Source organism: Siniperca chuatsi, linkage group LG14 (assembly GCF_020085105.1).
Source record: "Siniperca chuatsi isolate FFG_IHB_CAS linkage group LG14, ASM2008510v1, whole genome shotgun sequence".
Classification (NCBI taxonomy): Eukaryota; Metazoa; Chordata; class Actinopteri; order Centrarchiformes; family Sinipercidae; genus Siniperca; species Siniperca chuatsi.
Window position 1 is genome coordinate 21,367,616 of NC_058055.1, and position 11,656 is coordinate 21,379,271.

The window sequence follows — 11,656 nt, forward strand, 5'->3', positions numbered from 1 at the left end:
CCTCACAGGTTATGTTACAGGTGCTCAGTTATGCAGTTGGGAGCAGGGACCATTTTGAAAGCGTTCTTTTCTTGGTGCTTTTAAAAGCTTGTGGGAGGCTCCGACATCTGAGGTTTGAGAGTTGGCTGTCAAAGAAGCATTGAATTTATAAGCTATGTGACAAATAAGCATGATGTGAATTTGGTTGTTTATTGCTTTAAAATCACTTTTGTGAGATTGTAGATCTCTTATTATAGGATGAAACATGGACATTTGATTTCTGATATTACCCGTATTCAAACAGACATGAATCACTGTGAGTGTCTGTGGCAGAAGCACTTCAATAGCACAATAGTGGTTTTGGCCTGATGACAGACCACACCTTATCTGTACATCTGTTACTTAACTTGTAGTCTTGTGTGTTGTTCATCGACCATACCAGTTTGCTTTTGAGTAACTGAATGAAACACTCTCTCTCTCTTTCCCGGGGGACACATAAACATGTCTGTGCTGAGTGCTGAGGTGTATCACCATCATTGTTGCAGAGTCAACAAACACCCTTCTCTGTCTAAGTTGCAGCACCCGACACACACCCTCAGACCACATAATCTCTATTCATACACACACCAAAGCCTTTGCATTCACAGTCACAGTCTCCTAGGCTATTGACGTATAGACATACACACACACTCCCCCTCCCCCCGCCTGCCCATCGGGGCCCCTCACTGTAAACAGGCTGATATTTCGTTCAATGGCGACGTCCTATTCTTTGCGGCCGATGACACTGGTGACATGTAAAGCTCTCTGGCATTGTCCAGCTCTCTGGAGCTCTTTAGCAGTGCAATCACCAGTGAAATGGCAATGGGCCACTGGGATGAAAACACAAGTCAGCAGCTGGTCAGCAAATCACAGTTGAAAGCTGTTAAATGGTAGATTTGCCCCGTAAGCAAGACGAGCTTGGGGGCCTTTGTGGACCCGGTTTGTGAGTGCACAGAGTTGGAAGAAGAACTTTTTTCATAACCATGTATATTGGTTACATTCATGACTTGTAAGAGAAGACCTTTGAACAACCCATATATGTTGTCCTTTTACACAGTATATCTCATCAACAGAGCGGAGGATCTGGATTTCACTTGACAAAACCTTGACATTTGTGCTTGATCTCAGACATGTTGTCAGACCCCACACTGTTTCAGAGTTGGTTAAAGCTGAATCTAAAATCTCAGACAGATAAAATTCTTACCTGAATATTTCAATTAAAAGGATTGGACATGAGCTGGCTATCTGCCAAATTGAATAAAATACAATTTCAAGCCCAGATTTCCTAGTTTTATGCTGGAATTGGTTGTAAGCATGCTGAATAGAAACATTTTCAAAAACCACTTAGGTCATTGGGATCTTAGTCAGCTTTGTTATAACATTATTATCATAATATCTATCTATCTATCTATCTATCTATCTATCTATCTATCTATCTATCTATCTATCTATCTATCTATCTATCTATCTATCTATCTATCTATCTATCTATCTATCTATCTATCTATCTGTTAATAATAATAGTAATTTATATGACACGCATTAAGGAGTGTTTACAAAGGGTGGAAGAAATATTATCAGTTGCAAAAGTATACAAATGTTTTAGAAAACAAGGCAAGATTTGGGTATATATTATTGGTACATATACAGTATATTAATAAAAGACAAGGGTACTGGTCCAAAAACAGAAACTTTTTCACATAATGTGATAATGATAATATACACCTTTATTTATTATTCAGTACAAAACTGAGTCATTTCAAGGAAATATGAGTTGATAATCTGAAAATTCTCTGTTTTGTTCACATCAGTGGCTGTTTTCATAACGGTTGCTTCATAACGGATGTCATTATGCAGCTGTTTACCTGCTGCATAATGACATCATCACTGGGTACAACATGGAGGCAACAGCATCACAAACATAAGAGTGGTCAAAGCATGTCTTTCCAAAAGGAAAAAACAGAACAAATTTTCAAACATTATAAAAAGTACACAATTAAACACATTATAGCTTCTCTTTAAAAGGTAGAAGATAACTGTGAAAAGGAAACTCTCTCTTTCTGTGTCCATGTGTTTAAACTTTCTGTATCTGAGAAACTATGATGTAATGGGCTTAGTTAAACGGGCAACATGTCACCATGTGGCAACTAAACACGCCACCTAGTGGCACTTTAGGACACAGAAGTCTGTACACATCTCCACAGCAGGATAAAAAAAAAGTTGTAGTCCTTTGTTCTTATCCAGAATGAACTTTGGTGAATGCAAGAGTAGAATAAGAACAATCTCCAGTAGTAATTTAGTTTATTGTGTCAGGTACATACAAGTTCCCAGCCGACATTGTCTTATAAGACACCAAAAATACCCATTGCAATGGTTAAATGTGTCTTCTTCTTCTTACATATGACATTAGATTGCAAATAAAGAACTGTCTTCTGTTCCAAGTTATAAACAGAATCTATTACAAGCTTTTCATAGTTTTCATCCATCCAGAAGAATTCATCAGAAATTAAGGACATTTTACTAAAGTGTAGCTGTTTAAATCATCATCTAAAGATTCATCTTCAATGTCACCAAAATCACACAACAAACAGTATTTCCACTTCAGGGAGACAATTAAACCTATCTCTTTGTACAGCTAAAGATCATGTACCAGAGATCTTTGACTTTTAGTTAAGTTCTGCTTCACACGTTCTACATTGTAGTTGTTTTTCATGAGAGAATATGTTTGTAATTTAAGTTTATACCAAACATCAAAAGACCATCGTTCCTTATACATCAGGAACAACTGATGAGCATCATGAACATTACACTGTGACCTGTTATTAAAAAAAAAAAACATACAAAATAAAGATTTCACCTCACTAATCCAGACCAGTTCTTCCTTGTTCTTCCCGTGCTCATGTGTATGAAATGCATAAACGATTTTCTTGGCTAACTCTGGAGGCCTGGAATATGCTCCCCACCAATAAAAGACAGATCAAAAGTATATTTTCTTTCACAAAGTCACTAAAACAAAAATGTACGAATCTCACAGAGATAGATAGATTTTTAATCACTGGCATTGCTGGGACCTTTTCAATTGTTTTTTTTATTATTTATTTTGGCAATTTTGCTCCTGTTTTCATTGTTTTTTCATTGCAAGTTTCTATTACCTCCCTTTTCAAATGTAAAGTAATTTCCTTTATATTCAGATTTTTATTTTTGGCTTGTTTTGCCTTTTTTTGTCTTTTTTTTAATGATAATGCGTTGTTTTAATTGATTGTTTGTTTTTGTTGTTGTTGTTTTGGTGTGGACCCCAGGAAGACTAGCGACCACTTTGTGGAAGCTAATCCACATAAAGAATAAAGTATGTCCATGCAAAAATAAAGATCTTTCTAGTGACCCACTGTTCAGGTCACAAGTCTGTTTAAAAGTCAAATCATCTCACATTGATGATATGACGTGTGGAGGTTCCTATCCTACCATAGCTACATTTAAGTTTCACAGCCACAACTTCCCACAAAAATTTATTTATTTAGCTATTTTTTGTTAGCTGCAACAAAGACAGTTGTGGTTCTTGGGACATAAAACAAAAGTCATATTAATTTACAGAACTGCATCACAGCCTGCTGACCTCTGACCTCGAAGAGGCTGAAATGAAATAGTGTCGGCTGTGCTGTCGCTTCAGTTGCAACAGTTTTTGGCACGTCTCTTGTGATTGTGACAGAGCTCTCTAGCCAGACTCCCAAACAGTATTTCCATCAGTGATCTCCACACTTACAGCAGCATGTACAGTCTTGACAAGTATGCTTATCAAAACCCTTTAAGCAACACGCGTCTTGAACACACACACACACACACATCATGGGTGGAAAACCTAATATGCATGTTGCTAGTGTACCTGGTGACTCATACACTGTAAGTGTACTGTGAATATAATTTACTGTATGTGTATTGACAAAAAGTGCCGCAGGAAGGATTGAGGGAACACAGATGATCCTGCTGTCCCTAATTAGCTCTAAATCAAACAGATCAGACAAGTTTTAATGCCTATTTATAAAAATAACATCCTGAAAATTAGGCACATTACAGGCCTTTTTATCTGCCATAAAGGTACACCGTAGCTAGTAGTTGTTCCCAACCTTTTTGGCTTATGATCCCTTAGAATTAAGCAATGTCTCTTTATGAAGTTCCATATGACTTGTAAGCACTTCCCACAAAGAGTGATTTTCACTTCTAAATTTGGAGTGTTTAATTTGAGCATTTGTTAAGAGGCCTGAAAAGATAAAACTATCCAAGTATTTCAAGAGAGAAAAAAGAGAATCATTTTGAGTAGCAGAACATGTTTAAAAAGGTACTGTAAGTTAAGGTAGTTTAAGGTCAGTTAGCAGCAACTGGGGTAAAAACAGAAATAATATTGTATTGTATCAGTATGGACTTGTTTGACATTTTAGTTGTAGGCACAATTTGATCTCTTGGTCACAGATTTTGAGGAAACCAATGTAGAGATTCGATTAGTTTGGAGCAAAATACAAAATAGATTTTCTGAGAAAAATGTGAAAAATTCCCATCTGGAGCGAGACGTCTCCGAGTGGTTTGGAGCAAAATGCCCAGGGGATAAACCTATTTTTCTATATGGTCAGATCTTTTTTGTTGATGTGTAAAAATGGAATAAAAGACACAAATACCATGATCAGTCAGTCATAGACCTCTCTTTAAAATGGTTTATTTTGTTTTGTTTGAGACCTAAACCATTTAAAGCTAAAACTCATTAAAGTAGCCAATTTAAATTACGTTGGCCTTTTAATTATCATTTTTACACAGTGTAAATAACAAATGCTCTTGATTAGATAGCATTTATCATGTTAATTATAAAATATGTAGATACCTAAAATCAAAATTACTACCGGGGGCATCTTATCCCCACTACTAGTGCCCTTATTCCTCAGCTTATTTTTGGGATTTGCTGTACAACTAATACTCTACCAACAGATTACCCCAAATCTGGGTTGGTTAATGCACAATCATACTGTACTTACTGTACTGACTTGGAAGAAAGAGTCCGAGTGTACTGCCTCAGTGACAAGCTTTTGCCATTCAGAAGGTACGATTGTAATCCATTGTTTTCTAAAAGTGTAGGGAAACGGTAGAATATATTAAGATTCCCAGACTGCTGAAGAATACAGGAGCCAGCAGGTACAGAGGAGGAAAATGCTTTTTCTATTAGTGTAAGGACTGTAATGACTTTAAAGAGTCTGTAATCAATATTTTTATGATCATTTTTATGTGTGTGAAAAGGTGTCACCCATACTGACAAACCAACAGTCTGACTCTGTAGTTCCTCTTAGCTCTTCAGAGCGTTTTAACATCTATCAGCTCATTGCTTTGGTTTTCTGGCCCACAACAGATTGGCCGAAGCAGGCAGCTGTTTTCAAGTTTCAAGTTTATTTATTTATAAAGCACATTTAAAAACAACCAAAGTTGACCAAAGTGCTGTACAATAATTTAACATAGATAGAATAAAATCACATAACATGGTAGCCAGCATGAAAATACTATCCCATACACTAATAATGAGGTAAAGTGAGGCATAAAACCATTAAGGGCACTCAAAGACCTGTGAAAACAAGTGGGTCTTAAGTTTAGCCTTAAAAGTGTCTACAGAGGGGGAACACTTAATTGAAAATGGTAAACTGTTCCAAAGCTTTGGGGCGGCTACTGTAAAGGCACGATCGCCCTCACCCTTTAGCCTCGAACGTGGGACAGCCAGGAGCAGCTGGTCTGAGGAGCTCAGAGATGTACTGGGGTGCTAGGCCGTGTAAAGCTTTAAAAACAAATAAAAGAATTCTTAAACTCAGAACACATCACTCAGCCAGAACAGGCGTGATGCGTTCCCTCTTCCTCGTACCAGTTAATAGTCTGGCAGCTGCATTCTGCACCAGCTGCAATCGGGACAAGGATGACTGATGGCTAATTCCCAAATAAAGAGCATTACAATAATCCAGCTGCAGTCAAATTCAATCAATCTTCAGGTCGTGGAAAGAGAGGAACGGTTTGAGTTTTGCAATATTTCTTAGGTGGAAAAAGCAACACTTCACATATTAATTTGCTTGTCAAATTTTAAAGCATCAAAGATGACCAAGGTCTAGGAGAATAAGTAACACATTTACCAGAATCAAGAGACATCAGTAGATCACTGGAGACTTTAAGTAGAGCTGACTCCGTGCTGTGACGTGCCCTGAAGCCAGACTGAAATCTCTCCATGATATTATTGGTTTCTAAAAAGGACAAGAGCTGAGAGTAGACAATTTCTTCCATTACTTTAGATAAAAATGGCAATTTGGAAATAGGCCGGAAATTATTTAGAACAGTTGCATCAAGGTTAGGCTTTTTAATGATGGGATGTACTACCGCATGTTTAAAACAAGAGGGAACAGAACCGTTAACTAGACTATTGTTTAGGGTGAGGGAAATTGCAGGACCAACAGTGTCGAACACTTCCTTCAACAGGCATGTAGGAACAATGTCCAGGGGACAAGTAGTTGTGTGTGAGAATGTCTTTAATATAAGCAAGAGACACAGACTCAAACTTACTTGGATCAAGGAGGGAGGAAGGAGGGGTCGTAGGGAGGAGGTGAAATTGCAGATGGGATGTTATCAATTTTACTTGAGAAGAAGTTTAGAAATTCATCACACGTGGCTGTGGTTGGCACAGAGCAGGCAGCAGCAGCAGCAGGGTTAAGGACTGTGTTGATTGTGTCAAATAGTACTTTGGGAGAGTGGGAATTTCTGGAAATAATCCCAGCAAAGTATTTTGCCCTTGCTGTTTTGATGGATTGCTGATACTTAACAAGACAACTTTGCATTATGCCAAGTGAGACTTGAAGCCTTCCACTTTCTTTCTGCTTACCTATATAATTGCCTAAGAGCACGGGTGTCCTCGTTCAGCCAGGGTGGAGTTGTAGTTTTAGGTTTCCTGAATTTGAGTGGGGCAGCAGAGTCCAAGATGTCTACACAAGTAGAGTTGAACCAGGTGATTAACTCCTCTGTGCTCAGGCAGGAGGTGCGGGCCTCAATGTAGCAGGATAGGGAAGAGGCTATATAAGCATCAGAGAAATTGCTTATTTGAGAGAGACATTACATTTAGTAGAACCAGATTACACAGGATGGCAGGTGATGAGGAAACAGGGACACTATGTTTTATGTAAGAGAGGGTGTTTATGTTTGCAGCTTTGAAACAGCCATGCGGGAGGGATAACCTGTCTGTCACAATAGTCTGAATGGACAGACCAACAGCTGAGGGGGTTAATGGTAGGTGAAGCCAGTAGGGGGAGTTCTCACGGGAAACAGCACTCTGAGGTGGCACTGTAGTGGAAACTGGAGGGGTCGCGGGGTGTGTGTGGACAGTAAACAGTCAGCCACGTGGAGATGACTTTCAGCAAAAAAGCTCTGATAAAACCATTGTGCACTAACTGCTCAGCACCAAATGGCAGACAGACACAGTTAGAGACTAGCTGGTGAACACAGTGGAGCATTTAGCAGCTAAAGAGTCAGATGTTTCCCTCATAAGTTGGTGGAGACCAAAAACAGAGCTGAAAAGAAGAGTAAATACAGAAACAGGACTCCAAATAAATGCTAATGTTTCTCCGTATCTGCTGGATGTGTAAACAAGCAACTGTTTGCTAACAAGTTGCCACAGGGCCTATTAAAAAGGGGATAATATGTCAGTGTTGAGTTTACAGCATGTTTCTGCTGCCAGTGAAGTAGCACCCCACACACACACACAGTTATTGCAGGTTTAAAATCGATTAATGTATTGCTCAAACAACCACTCTACTTTTCTGATAATTTTCTGAGATTATACTGTCCTACACTTGTTTAAGCTAAGACGCTGTGGCGCAATTACATTTAGTTCAAAATTCTGCTGCACAATTACACCACAGTGTAAGGCCCCACCATTACTCAGTAAATTACTGATCCCACACAATTCCACCAGGCCTCTTAAATGCAGGCCTTTAAGTATATATTATATATATATATATATATATATATATATATATATATGTTCAAAATGTAACTGGGAAGCACTTTGTAACCCTGGTTTTATAAAGAAAGTTTTACTTACTTATCCTCTACTACAAACTAACCATAACTCATCTTTAACTCATCTTTAGTATTTGATTCACCTCCCACAACTAATTTCAAGTCACTAAAACTCAATTCCGAACATTATCTGAGTAAAACCAGTGTGGCACACCAGTATATTGTCAGTTTCTCCCAGTCAGTGTAGGCTCGGCTATCAGGACAGGGTGTGCTAAACCTGAGACCGGATGAAAGTGCTGCTGGTCAAATTCACTCCCCAGAAAATAGAAACCACTTTGTAATAACCAGATGAATGCATAGTGTAGCCTACATACTACATGGATGTACACACACACAGGCCTACACATTACTTTCCGTTTAAAATCAGGTGGAACTGAAATTCTCAATGTCTTATTGATCAGTAATTGTCCTGTTGATGACAATATATCTGGATGAATATGAGTGATCAAGTCACACAGCACTATACCTCCATCTAGTGGCCTCATATACAAATATATAGGCTTACCTCTAAACAAAGTGTTTGCTCAGGAAACGTTTTTCTACACTCATTCCAAACTCCATTTAAACATGTGGCCGATTTATGTTGCCTTTATACATATAGGCCTAAAAACAGAGATGCAAAACATCCAAATCATAATTACATCACTCTTAAATTCGGCATATATATGTTCCACCAATAAACTCTTACTCAACATTAAGCTTTTGTAAGTAGTTAGCGCTGCTCCATACCGCCCACACGGGGGAGTTCAACAGACAGTGAGTCAAAAATCGTGATTCCGAGATTAAAGTTTGATTTTTTAAGTACTTGACTAAAGGCACATGTGCCGAATTGAAGAGGGCGTCTCAGCGAAGCAGATCGGTCCGTTTACATAATACACCTACATGGGATATCCAGTTAAAAAGTATTAAGTCGCAAAGTTTTTGAACGGATATTTGTGTCATGTCATGCGGGGCTTGGATCCCTGTGAACTCAACTCACCCAAGTCACTTGTGAACCAACCAGCCCTACAGATCCAAAGATTAGGCTATTTGTGTAGGATTATACAAGGATAAAAAGCCTATAGTATTTGCTTGTTAATCCTCTGCGCAAATGTTTCCAAAAACCGGTCTGGTTTGTTTAGGGCAGGATTATTCCACAACCATAGTTCACAACCAACACTGCTCTCAGAAGCCTACAGCCTATTTAATGAAAAACAGTTCCTATTAAATTCAAAACACATTGTGCTGCATTTGTTCCACTTGATTTCTTTCTAAAATTTCTAAAATGTAAAAACTGTTTCTTTTTCACAAGTTAAACCTGAATGCAGTTAAACCTATACATTGATGTGTTCCCCACCTCTTGCCCGCATGATTTTGACACGCTCGTTATGTCCTCCTGATGGGCGGTGTCACTGTCCGTTTAAAAGCACACTGACTTCTCTCGATTTAACACTTTACATTATATTTCCTGCAGGGATCCTACATCTGGCAGCCTTCTCTCCTCTGACTGAACAGCTGAAATGGCATTAAATGGTAAAACCGCAGTAGTGACCGGAGCAGCGCAGGGAATAGGAAGAGCAATAACGCAGATTCTGCTGCAAAACGGTGCCAAGGTAAAGTTTTGCCTCCGTTGTGGAGCATAGCCTTACTGTTTGTGTGATGTTGTTGGTTGGTCTACTTATTGTGCATAGGCTACTTGCAGCATTACAGGTAAATTATGCAAACAGCTCGTGTGCATTTAAACAAAAAAGGGGAAGTCAGGACATCAACATTTAACAGTGGCAGCGATGTTCAATATGCATCTGCATTCAGTGGTAGGAAATAACTAAGTAGGCTACATTTGCTCACTGTAGGCTACTCACCTTTGAGGTACTCTCAGTACTTGAGTGTTTCTATTTTATAGCCTGTACTTTTAACTTCCACTCCACTAAATATTTTGGGGAAATACTCCGTACCACTAAAAGATTCAGTGCCGGTACACAGTACCGGGAAGAGGGGACAGCAGCTGCCTGCCAAAGCCCACAACAACCCGTCACGATCGCATTTCCAACAAGAAAACACATCTGTTAACTTTAGGTCAACATAAACAAGTTAGTTTTCTTCAATTTGTTTGTGCCATAAATTTTAGCCTATATATAGTCAATGGTTTATACCCAGCACAGACCTGTGGGGTTTTAATCCCCCCCCCGCCGCCTTTCCAACGCTGTTTAGTAACTGTTGTCAACTTCTGCTGCAGCTGACTGTCTTTTAGATTCAACTTTATTGTCATTACACATGTACAAGTACAAGGCAACAGAATGCAGTTTAGGTCTAACCAGAAGTGGAATAAGCAAGTGCAGGATATAAAGTGTGTGCATAAATGCAGGATAGAGCAGTATTATAAAAATATTTTACAAGTGGTACTATGGACATTATATACAGATGGTGTTACTATAAACAGAAGTATACTGATGGATATGTACAATAATGAATTGGACTGGACAGTAGTGCAATGAATATTAAGTAGTGCAAATTATGGACAGAAATATTTAACAGTGCAGTATCGTAGAAAAGGTTTCAGTCGTAGTCATCTGGACACTGTTTTCAGAATCAAGACGTTTCGGTGAAGTCATTCTCAATTGTGAAAATGGTCTGAGAACTCAGAAATTTAAGCTACTCTGTGTTGCTTAAGCCCTGCCCTCAGGAAGGAGTCTTCCTGAGTCCTGTTTACCCTGCCTAGTTCCACCTGAAACTGACCTTCTTTTGTTTCCATGATGGCCCAGTAATCAGGCCTGTTGTTTTCTGGCTGCATCTACTTCATCACTGTTAAGTACCTGATTAGCATGTGATTGGCTTGACCATGGTGTTAATACACTGTGGTAAACGGTTGGCAAATTGAATCTCAGAGCACCATTTCTGTTCAAAGAGGGGTTTCTCTTTTTTCACAAAAATTGCTTCTTTGACTCCTCTTTCAAACCAACTCTTCTCTCTACTTAGAATCTTCACCTCGCTGTCTTCAAATGTGTGGTTTGTAGCTTTTAGATGCAAATGCACGGCGCTCTGTAATCCTGACTTAGCGTGTCGTCTGTGCTGATAAAGTCTTTTGTGAAGTGGCTGTTTGGTCTCGCCTATGTAACGTTCTTTGCAGTTTTCCTCACTGCATTCAATTGAATAAACTACATTGCTCTGTTTTTGTGTGGGCATCTTGTCCTTAGGGTGAATGAGTTTCTGTCTTAAAGTGTTGCCTGGTTTAAAGAAAACCGGAACATTGTGCTGTCTAAAGATCCTTTGTAGTTTTTCAGACAGTCCAGATACATAAGGGATGGAGACACCATTCCTTCTTGGTTCTATTTCCCTTTTGTCCTGTTTTTTGGCTCTTTATAACTTTGTTAAGAGCCCAAGTAGGATAACCACAGGCTGAGAGAGCATTCTGGACATGCCTTTCCTCTTTCTTCTTACCCTCTGAGCCGGTGGGCACTTCTTGGGCTCTATGTTGTAATGTCCGGATTACACACAGCTTTCTGTCCTCTCCTCTGAGTGTATTGTTCTACACTCAGAGGAGAGGACGGAAAGCTCCAGATAGAAGTGTACAAGAAAC